General features: G+C 41.9%; 1 protein-coding gene across 1 annotated transcript in view; it reads left to right on the top strand.

The window, feature by feature from the left end:
• Positions 1–12,166, top strand: part of SCFD2 (sec1 family domain containing 2) — a 191,707-nt gene that overhangs the window by 85,155 nt on the left and 94,386 nt on the right. The window lies entirely within an intron of this gene.

The following is a 12,166-nucleotide window of genomic DNA, read 5'->3' as shown; positions in this document are numbered from 1 at the left end:
CTTAGAATACAGGTGTGGTCTGGCCAGTCTGCTGTGGCTGAATGTAAAATACTTAATGATTAAGCGACTCTTAATGTAGGAATGGACATGTTCAATCAAATTTGCACTGTGCTGTTATTTTAATACTTCTGGCCATGGTGCCCACAGTGTTCCAGTCTTCTTGTAGACTTCTGCTCTCCTGTTTTTTGATAGGTACTGCACATCTGGTCCACTCTGTGATGCTTCCCTCACAGCTTCAGTTGTGTTTTCTACTGGATGCTACACAGTCATTTCTAAACCTCCATTTTCATATTTTGCCTTTTCTCCTATGGTTGACAGTGTTTTGAATCCGTTTTATCACTGCTTCTTCATTGTGCCTAACGTAACTATAGGAAGACTTGGAGTTTCTAAAACTTCAGACAAATACCAAAGAGAAGCTTCATTCCTGTGTACACAGATGCTTCCCTTGTTGGTCTTTATGCTCCGAGGTTATGTAGTTGTAATCACAGATGGAGAAGATGGAGATGAAAATGGACATTGTTCTTCTCTTATGTTCCATAATTCTATAGTTTTTATGAAATACCTGTATGCTTGATTTCCAGTGTGCATGTTTCCTGAGAAAAAGTGAGTACCTGATCAGCACAGGTTTAGCCACAAATCCAAAATACGGCACCATACAAGCTGCTATGAAGAAACTTCACTCCATCTCAGCCAGACCCAGTACATGCAGTACATGTAGTTTTAGATCAAACACATTATTACTCGATGAAGCGAATTGCATAACACAAAGCCAGAATTGTTGGATCCTTTTATTGCTGTATCTGTGTGTTTAGCACAAGTACGTGATAGTATTTCCCCTCGCTTGCATACTTTTTCAGTTTATCAGCATTCTTTATTTTTACCTTTTATTTAGAATGACAGTTCTTTTATTCATAAAAGAGGGGAAAAAATCCCCAAAACTTACTGTCATGACCAAAAATATGCATTGTCTTGGAGAGGAAAGTATAAAATGGAACTTCTAGGAATGACTCTTAGATAGCTTTCAAGCCTTTATTCATGCCACAGTCTGCTTTCTCAGCATTAGTGGAATTTGCTGAAATTGTAATTTGCTGTATTTGCAGTACATTGAATTGGGAAGACTGAGAAAAAATAAGCAGCCTTAGACATACTCTTCCTTGAATTGCATTTTGCCAGGCCTGTGTCCTACATCCTCCTTCACTCTGAACCTTGAGCTCCTTGCTTGGTGCTTGAGAGGCAAAGCAAGTCAGAACTGTAGGAGAAACTGCACTTTTTTTCCAAGGGCACAGCAGGAGGACTTTCTTTGTAGCGAGGCTGAAAGTCAAGGGAATATAGGGCAGCACTGCTTTCCCCTTTTGTACAATAGCGGATATAGTGCTCAGACATCTTCTGCTTCCGTCAGAACTACAGACTACCTATTCCTTTCAGCAGATATAGGTTGGCCTGGTTCCACATGGTCAGCCCGGCCCTGCTAGTTAGCCACAGCCATGGGTCTGAACAGATGATGGTCCAGACCTGCAATGTTCTGCCCTCATTTTACTTGCTGAAAGTCAGAAACAAGAGAAAATCTTTTTTGTTCTCAAATCACCACAGAAGTTAATTAGACTAAAATAAATTTCAGTAATTCTTGGACTCTCATCCGTGAGAGAACAAAGCAAAATGTTCACACTTATTTTCAGCTTTCCATCAAGGTGAGTGATAGGAAGAATATAAAATTGGATGTGGCAGAAGAGAAAACTATGCCAGTTACTGGGTGGGTTCACAACACTGCCTGCTGGCTCACTCCTCACCTCCAGGTTGCCATGTGGGACTTGAGCTCCTGAATTCTCAATATCCATTCTGCAGTACTCTGCTTTTACTAAGCAGCTTAACCTGCAGAGCTGCAGAGTGAAGTTTCAAACCCCACTGGCAATGCATGATTGGGCAGCTTTGGTTATAGCATCTGTAAGATGTAATAATAGAAGTAATAATGCGTATACTGCAAAGCCAAGAATTTTAAAGTTGAGAAATGCCAGTAACTCAGTTTCCCATGCAACCATCATTTGACTCCTATGTGCATTGTAGCACAGTGTTCCATTTCATGATTATATAGTGTATTTCTATGAGCCATGGCTGCTGTGTATGGACTGAACACCACAGAGACCTAGAACAATATAGCTTCAGTTTCTCTTACACATGATGAATAAGTACTAATAAAGTAAGTGAGACCTTCTATATGATACTCAGCAAGTAACTTTATCTGGTTCTCAGTTTGCAGTTCATTAAGTAGACTGGTGCTTTCAGCTTTGTGTGACTCATTTTGGAACTTGAAGAAGCAAGGCATTAAATCACATGTTCAGGTATTAGTGATTATGTTTCTTTGAACAAAGAGGACTTTGTGCTCTGCTTCCCAATACACCTGCTGCCTGATGTTTTCATTTTAGTTTGGACCTAACACTTCACTAAGGCTATTTGGTTGATTTAAATTGAAATCAAAAGCCATATCTGAGCTGTGACTCTGAACTGCTGCCTCAGCCTTTTGCTTTCCTCTTCTCTGCAAAACATGGAAGGTGTGTAGTCTTGACAGACTTGGCTTTATTTGCTGTTCCCATAGAGTCACTTGAGAAATAAAATGCAGAAGCCTTGTAAAACTTTAGAAAACTTTACCTTTGAGGTCAAGTCATCAGCCAAAGTAACAGCCGTCTCTATATAAGGTATCTTTTATACCTATTATACTTGTTAAATGTAAACTTAATAACATTTGCCAGAGCTCATGCCTATAGGAGATCTCTTCTATATCTTCTATACCTATTTTTAGGTATCTTTTATACCTATTATACTTGTTAAATGTAAACTTAATAATGTTTGCCAGAATTTATGCCTATAGGAGATCTCCAGTGATACCTCACAGAACTACTGCAAGCCTCCCCCAAAAGATTCAGCTCACCAGTACACGGGGTATTTATGCTGTGTTTGTGTTTTGGTGTAACTTGGTGAAACTGGATTAGTATTTGCAGTAGTGGAAGTGAAAGCAATTCTCAGGGATGTTAGTCTACCCATCCAGTTGGCTACACTAGGTTTCCCTTGTGTAGCCTAGATGATTACAGCCCTCTGCAGAGCATGTTAAGATGCAACACTTGTGTAAGCTTATATTGTGAAAGAAGTGTAAACACTGACAGTTTCCTGGCTGTTGAGTGTTAGGCTTTTCAACGTTACTGTTGCCTGAACATATGTTTTCCAAAACACTTGTACAATAACATTCTGCATTTATGTAGCACCTAGTTTTGTTGTAGCACTGAAAATATTGTGGAACTGTTCATTAAAATGAAAATGCAACACCTAAATCACCTAATGAGGTTCAAGAAATATGGTAAATTCTTTTTGCATGCATAATATTATGGAACTATATTAGTGGTGTTGTGTTTGATGGAACTGTTCAATAATACGTGTTGTGGTAGATTACCATAATGCCTTGGGTAATAAAACAGAATGTAGCAGTTCCAAGATTTCTCCTGGGTGTAATTTACCGCAGACATATGTTCTTCATCACTGTTTCCAGCAGAATGTTGCAAATTGGAGGGGAAACAGAATAGACCCAAACATAATGGAAAATGATGCTTTTCAACAGAACACCAAGTTTGGAGCATTTCTGGGGGGTGGCCTTTTGGCAGCTGTTAAAAAAGAAGCTGTACAATATTGTGTTTATTTTATCATCTTATCAGTTCATCTGGTTTAGTAAATGTCCACATAGAGCTGTGTACAACTGCAAACGTATGCACAAGTAATGCTCATACAGCCGCACAGCAATTAGAAATCTATTTTTTCAGCTGCGCCATTCTCTCTTTTTCATCTGCAAATCTCTGTGGGAGCTTTGTAGAGCAGATCTGCCTTTCATGGTGTGCTCTGGAGGCCAGGAGGCCAGCCCCGGGCACTGCCGGGCTGGGGGGCCGCCAGCCCCGCCACCCACATGCAGTACAGCTTGTTGGGCTGTAGGTATCGGTTGCACCCTCTCAAGCATAGGTGTGGCAGGAACCCTCTTGTATCACAAGCTGCTGTTTATCAGCTTCTAAAATCTGATTTTTTTAATCAGAAAGTGGATTTCTGGACCTTTTCCTTGTTTTTTCTAAATTCCATGTGTTGAAGTGTAGGTACTGCTGCATGGGGTTAGACACATGGTGTCTTGGCTGCGTCTGCTTCTGATTGTCCTCAGCACACAATTCTTCGAGGAGCTGTTGCACACTAATGAAGTTATGCGCTAATGAAGGTATCATTACCTTACTGCTAGCATGGCCTCAGCATCATGAATGCTAAAGTTAATCACCATTTTGCGATCAGGATTGTCATTCCTGGATGGGGATGGACAATTTCCTCAGAGGACAGACACACTCACTGTTACTTGTGGTCTTGGCCTCACTGCTGGTTTCATAGAACCACAGAATTGTTTGGGTTGGAAGGGACATTAAAGCTCATTCATTTCCAACCCCTGCCATGGGCAGAGACAACTTCCACTAGACCAGATTGCTCAAAGCCCCGTCCGACTTGGCCTTGAGCACTGCCAGGGATGGGGCAGCCACAGCTTCTCTGGGCACCGTGTGCCAGTGTCTCATCACCCTCACAGTAAAGAATTTCTTCCTAATGTCTAATCTAAATCTTCCCTCTACCCTTGTTTGGAGCAATAATTTCCCAAACTTGATTATATCATGGGTAGGTTGGTATGAAATTAGGTCCTCCTGGAGGTTATAATGTAGCCCTTTAGACTGGATAGAATTTACCACCCACCTTGTGTAGGAGAGGGCTTCCTGAGCTTCAGAGTGGAGGTGGAGCTCAGGTAACCTGGCTGCCAGTAGGTTTAGTAGGTAGGGATCAGCTCCCCACCAGAGTGAAGGTTTGTAGGTGTCATGGTTTAACTCTGGTTGGCAACTGGGTCCCACACAGCCATTCACTCACCACCAACACTCCTGGTGGGATGGGGAATACAATTGGAAGAGTAAAAGTGAGAAATCTAGTGGGTTGAGATGAAGACAATTTAATAGGGAAGGGAAAAACTGTGCACACAAGCACAGCAGAACAAGGAATTCATTCACCACTTCCCATCACAGGCAAGTGTTCAGCCATCCCCAGGACAGCAGGGCTCCATCACACATAATGGTTACTTGGGAAAACAAACACCATCACTCCAAACATCCCCCCTTCCTCCTTCTTCCTCCAGCTTTATATGCTGAGCATGATGCCATATAGTGCAGGACACCTCTGTGATCAGTTGGGGTCAGCTGTCCCGGCTGTGTCCCCTTCCAACTCCTTGTGCACCCTATTTGCACAGCCTACTTGCTGTGAGGTGGTGTGAGGAGCATAAAAGGCCTTGACTCTGTGTAAGCACTGCTCAGCAGTAACTGAAACATCCCTGTGTTATCAATGGTGTTTCTATCACAAATCAAAAACAGAGCCCCATACCAGCTACTATGAAGAAAATTAACTCTTACCTAGACAAAACCAGCACAATAAGCTAAACTGTTTATATTAAAAGTTAATGGAGTGGGTTACAGAGGGTGGGGGAATACCTCAACACATCAAATAGCTAAATATTTTGCATGTCCAGACAGGCTTCTCTCTGAAGTACTGTTTCTTCTAGTCCCTGATGCTAAAGGGTTGTTTCATGCCCAATGGTTAGCAAGACAGTTTTGCACTCCTGTTGGAACTGAGAAGAAGTCTTCCCACCAGGTTAGGCTTTTCTATGTGCATAAATTACAGGCTGTGTTGTTAGGGGAATCTGCTTTGTCCTGTAGCCTGCAAGTTATAATTGCTGCTCTATAATGAAGGCAAATACCAGAAATGCCACTGGGTATGGTTTGTGTAGAGTTAAATCTCCTGTGATGTAGACAGGAGCTGTGCATGCTGGTGTGGTGTGGCAGTGCAACCTTCAGGCCTGCTGCCATCATCATGGACACGTTACAAAGAAAATCTTTCTCATAGGATAGCTCCAACCAAATGGTAAAGAGAAAAGTAATCTCAGATCATGGCAGTGTTTCTTTCTCTTCCTGCCATGCTCCCCGTGTCTCCCTCAGTCATGAGGAGGTGTTCTTGCCCACAGAGCCCTCTCAGTCTACCATGCAGATAAGGCACAGTTGGAATCATAGAATCTTAGAATGGTTCGGGTTGGAAAGGACTTTAAGATAATCTAGTTCCAACCCCCCTGCTGTGGGCAGGGACACCTCACACTACTGGACAAGAAAATGTAGTCTCTGTTGATAGAGCTAAGTAGCTTCATCCTGCCATGGTGCAGTCACTATTACTGCAGCCAGGGGAAACCCAGACCATTTTGTCACCAAGTCTGAAATGGGAGTTGGATGTTCAGGAGGCTTTTTTTCTGTTGCCCCAGCTGATTTTGTAGACATTTAAAATACCCCTCTATGACTGACAGAGGGCGTGTATTAGATGACCTCCTGTTATTGTTTTCTCAATGTGTTTTGGACATGATGCAGTGGAAAGTATTTGTGGTCCAGCAGTCCCAAAGAATGGTGGACCTTATGTTCACCCTGTCAGGAGCACTGGGAAGACATGAGCAAAGCTGCTGCCTGGACAGGTGAGAGGGGCCACGTAGGGAGCTCCTACAGTTTCCTTAACCCTGAGATGCTGCCACTGCTGCAACACTTCAGTTCTTTGCTTCATGGTAACAGATACTGGAGTAAAAAAGATCACTTTAGGTGTCCCAGGATATTAGTCTGATTTAAACAGCCAGGGGGAGTCATGGGGATTGTTTGTGACCTTAGCAAAAATGGGAGAAATTGGGTAGACACCAAAGCAGCAAAGTGCTCTGCCTTAGCCACTGACTCTGCTAGTGCAGAGTATGTGTCCTGATTTTTATCAGCTCTCCTTAGAACCCCTGAGCTCTCCCAGACCTCAGTGTTTTCTGCTGTGACCTTTCTACACGCTTTTTCCCATTTCTGTTCAAAACCTGTGGGCAAGCGGGAAACAAGCGAACTGAATCAGCAGTCACTGGTTTTCAGGCGTTGTGTCTCTGCCTGGGTGGATTCCTGGGTTATTTCTCAGCTGGGAAACAGAGGGATTTCTAGTGAATTGTTCAGGATTAAAATTGCAGTAGTGTTCTGGATTAATCGATATCTACATTTGCGTATCCATATTTTTATGGATATTAAAAATACGGGGCATACAATAAAAATCAGTGTTAAAAACCTATGGTCCTAAAGGTGAGAAAATCAGGCTGCTTTGTACATATGCAGGGATATTTATTTGGATTTCATGATGTCCATTGAAATGTATGTTAGAACACGATCCCAATGGAAGTGCAGTGGTGCTGGGACTTTGGGGTTTTTTTTAACCTTCATATGTTGTGTGTTTATTTTGTCTGCAGCACCTGGTCTCAGTTGGCTCCGAACTGGATGGTAATTTTCATGGAAGTGTTTATAACATGAAGTCTTTTCTTTTTTTTCCCTTTTTAACATGAGACATGTGGCTGCAGCTCTGCAGGCCGCTGTCTCGCTGCCAACTTAGCGGGACAGCCAACTGCAACAGGAAACTGATATGGTGCAATTTCCATTAATGATTTGTATTCTTTTCCAGCATGCAAATTTAATAGCATTTAGGAGATGCTTTTAGCATCAGCTATCTCTTTGCTTTAAGCATAAAATGAAAACAGAAGCTGCTGTAGAATTAGGCAACTTTTTAAAGAGTACTTTTACAGGTATGTGGCATGGTTAAATCCTTTTTTTCATCTTTCCATACAAGTAAAATTATGAGTAAATTCTTGCTGGTTTGCAGACTACACCCAGCCTGGCAAACCCAAAAGGGTGAAGTATCAAATAACTGTGAAATTAAAGAAAAAAACAAGGCAAAATAGCAACAACAAAAAATTATTAGTAGTCACCACCCATATGACAGAAAACTGATGAGATTTTGGGGGGGGGTTGTTTTTCTTTTGCACACAGACACAAATGGTAGTGTGTTTGCTGTAGTTTGCTTGGTTACATTCGAGTATCCTCATGTAAGAATGTCATGGGTTGAGCAGTAGCAGCCATTTTTCTCCTTCTTGTAGCTGGTGCAGTGCTGTGTTTTGACTTCTGGGCTGGGAACAGTTGCTTGATAGCGAGCATGTTTTGAGGGTGTTTTTGTTCAGGGCCTTTTCTGAGCACGTGCTCTGCCGGGGAGGAGGGGAGGCCGGGAGGAAGGAGAGGCAGGACACCTGACCCAGGCTAGCCAATGAGGTATTCCATACCATAGCACATCATGCCCAGGATGCAACTGGGAGAGAGAGAGCTGGAGGGGTGGAGCTCAAGAGGAAAATGGAGGAGGGAGCACGCGGTGCTCGGCCGGGCAGGGTAGAGTGAGTTATGGGTCAGTGGCTGGTGAGATGTTGTATTCTTTTCGCTTGTTATTGGCTTTATCATTATTATTTGTAGTAGTAATGGCAGTAGTGATTTGTGTTATACCTTAGCAATTAAACTGTTCTTATCTCAATCCGTGGGGGCTACATTCTTTGGATTCTCCTTCCTAACTCTCCGGGACTTGGGGGAGCAAGGTGGGGAGTGAGTGAACGAGCTGTGCGGATTTTGTTTAAACCACGACAAAGAGTTTGTAAGTATTTATTTTAATTCTTATCAATTTAGTATGTGCTATAACTGCCACACCTGTGCTGGATTGATGGCACAAGGACAGACTGCATTGCTTACACAGAGGCCAGGAGGAATAACTGTCAGCTTTAGATGTTTCTAGTTGTTGTCTTTAGCTCACTGGTGGTGGTAATTCTCTTGTGCTTACCATGAAATTTTATCAGCAGCTAATTCTGTCCTTTGAATTTTGGGCATGTCAGGCTACTGATCTCCATGTATTTTAGTGACGATGCAGTATTTTGAGAGCCAGTATTTCAAGAAGCAGTCAAGCCCAGATGTCACATGGAATCCTATGTCTCTGTGTTATTGCAGTAAAATAGAAGAAAATCTCTTGAATAATTGGTCATAACTGATCTTTTGTCACAGAATCACAGTACGGTTTGGGTTGGAAGAGACCTTAAAGCTCATCTAGTTTCAAACCCCCTGCCATAAGCAGGGATACATTCCACTATACCAGGCTGCTCAAAGGTTCATGTGCCCTGGCCTTGAACAGTGCTAGGGATGGAGCATCCACAGCTCATCTAGGCAATCTGCAGTGGTTATTTTAGCATCTTAACAGCAGAGCCAGAAATGTAAAAATCACATTGAAAGGAATTTCTAGAATTTAATTTGGGTAATTTGTGGCTTAAATACACATCACTTGCCCGTGCAGTTTACGAGTCAGCATGCCCTAATTTTTCCATCTTCTTCTCAAGCTTCGGAGAGTCATGGATTTTGGCTCTGGAGGTCTTCTGTTCAGTCGTTCATTATAGTCAGGATAATTTGATTTCACATACGTTTTAAGGGTCAGATTCCAGTTCTGTATAAATCAGTTTGAAAACACAACACTCCTCCTGCTTATGAAGTCCTGAGATCAAGTTTAAGAGAAGGATCAAACTGTTGTAATGTTGTCTATGGATCAATTCTAACATAAGGGGATAACCAGGATTAAATATTTTCATTAATCTGTCAACTTTGCTAATACAACTCTCTTGTGGTCTTGAATTTTAAATCAACAGGGAGAAGGTGCTCTCATAGTCCCGTTCTCCCTATTTGTTCTTGTTTAGTTTTAAATTTTATAGTTGAGTAAATGTCCCCTCTGGTGGTAAAAGTTCAGGTCAAGTAACATTTTGCTGTGACCCTCCTGCTCTCTTTTGCAGACACTGGGACTATAGTCTGTCAAGACAGGAAAGTTCACAGATCACAACCTAAGGATTTCCCCCCACCACTTTGCTTTCTTGGATATCCTTTTGTCAGGCAAGGAAAGTAATGTTTGTAAAATTGGATTGAGGGAGTTCTGTTAATTGAGAGTCCTGTGTAAATAACAGTGATGTTTGTACCTACACCATTTTTGAAAGCCTTATGCTGAGGCTAGCTTAGAACCAGATGTCTCATTCTCTTTCAGTTTCCCATTTTGTTGATTAAAATAAACATTATTGTGAAAATAGTTGCCTGATGAGAGGTGGCAACAGCCAGTCATACCCAATTAGACACATTTGTTTAATGAAAAACAGTACAAATATGTATTTGACTCGCATGAATTTGTGTTAATGTGGGGAATGTGTGAATACAATGTGTGAATGTTCCTGGTTTATTCAGATCTCCTTCTTCAAACTTTTGTTTTGGTGCTGTCTGTGCATATTTGTTTTACAGATCTGTGTACACCATGTGTATTGGTGTAGCCCCCAAGACTTTAGAAAAAGAATAGAGGGAAAAATAAGTAGAATTAGAGTTATAAAACAGTCTCTGGGAAATGCTTATAGATACAGAGAATTGCTGCTGCCTGCTTGCCAAGCTACCTAGATGGTAACTTCTTTCTTTTCCAAATACCAATGTGTCTGTACTCAGGAGACTCCCCAGTGGTATGCCATGATCCTGGCAGGAATTCTGCCTTTCTTCTCTTAAAATCTTGAGCAATTGGAGAATATATAGACACGGCAAAGGCACTCCTGTGTTTTCTTAAAGGAGGTTTATTAGAGTGGAAGCTGTAAAAGAGAAAAACCTAATAAAATAAAAGTTTGTAAAGAGCCTTGCCTAACAACAGATGAGAACTGGGAGCCGAGAATCTAATCCTTACTTTCTTCACCATCTTTTTCTCTTCTGCCCCTTTCTGCCATCTTCTGCATACTCTGCTCACATACCAGCAGAGTAGGTGCTAATCAATTGCATCCGTATCTTAACGCTGTTACTGAGGAGCTGTACTTCTGGCATTTGTTAACTTTGGAGTACTTGCCTTAACAAACTCACTGTTGATGCTTCCAACATAATTTCTGAAGTAAGCAAACCAAACACTTGAAACCTGAAACAACATTTCAACCATAGAGATTGACACTTCTTTTTCTGGCAAGTTCAAATAATTTGGCTGCAAATTGTAGCTGTCTGTTGCTCTCACTAGTGAAGTGATCAGTGCATGGCAGGTTTTCTTCCAAATGAACCAAATGTTTACCTATGGGTAAACATGCCACGTAGACTCTGCAGGTATTTGGCAGCACCAGAGTACTGAATTAGGGATTTTCTGCCTTTGTTCCTTTAGGTTGTTGAATCTCTTTATGCTGCAGCTCTTTTCCTCCACCATCCATCTCGTGTTCTTCCCTGTCCATCTGTTTTTACATCTGTCCCCAATTCCAGCCTGCTGCCCTAGTTCTTCCCTCTGCCTTTCCATCATCCACAAGGATCCAGTCTGCCCTTAGCTCCTTGCTGCAGTTCTTTATTTTTTTGTCCACCTCCTAAATCTGCCTCTGATCTGCCCAGGCTCCCACCTGGAGGCTGTCTCCCACCTCTGCTGCATTCATGTATGTAAGGTATCTTCCTGCACTTGTTTATTCCTAATTTCAGGTCAGACATTTATGGTGGGGAGACTTCAGTGACCAGTTGTATCCCCAGGTTAAAATGCCATATTCTTACTCTCCCACTCATAGATCTCCTCAGTTCCTGAGAACAAGCTTCTTTAGAGCAGTTCTATCCACAATTGGTTACAAAATTCAGTTTTAAAAAGGAAAAACATAAAAATAAAATCAAACAAAGGCATTAAGCTTATTTATGTACAGCCTTCTAAATCCCCTCTGTTCCTACATTACTCCCTGAAACACTTACCTGTACCACTCAGGGATGAAAGTAGAGCATGATGGGTTTGTTCCACTACCCTAGTTTAACCCTGGTTTAAAATAGGAGCCTTGTCTGTCTGTCTTCTTTTTATGGCAAACAAAAAGGGGTTTTCAACAAGTTCAGTTGAGTGCCTTGAACCAGCCTTATGAAGTACTTGTCTTTCCATTCCCGAGGTTGAGAACCACTCTTCCCCAAGCTGGTTATGTTCATATGGAGCAGGCATACCTGCCTGGTTTCTGACATGTGTACAGGGAGCCACAGTACGATGGGAACAGTCAGTGCCCAAGCTGCTCCTGGGGCTTTCATCAGTAAAGGTCAGGTTGCAAAGGTTAGATGTTGCTTTATTTCTATTCATAATTGTTCATTTGAGCCTTTCTATTTGCTTCACATTCTGCAGACCCCTTCTTTCTTCAGAAATAGTCTTACTTTGAAAGTTCATCTCCTTTCACCGGCACTATTCTTGTCTAAATGTTTGGATATTT

The sequence above is a fragment of the Melopsittacus undulatus genome, chromosome 7 (genome assembly GCF_012275295.1).
Source record: "Melopsittacus undulatus isolate bMelUnd1 chromosome 7, bMelUnd1.mat.Z, whole genome shotgun sequence".
NCBI lineage: Eukaryota > Metazoa > Chordata > Aves > Psittaciformes > Psittaculidae > Melopsittacus > Melopsittacus undulatus.
Note: the sequence above shows the minus strand (reverse complement) of the source record. Positions and strands in the feature narration are given on the sequence as shown.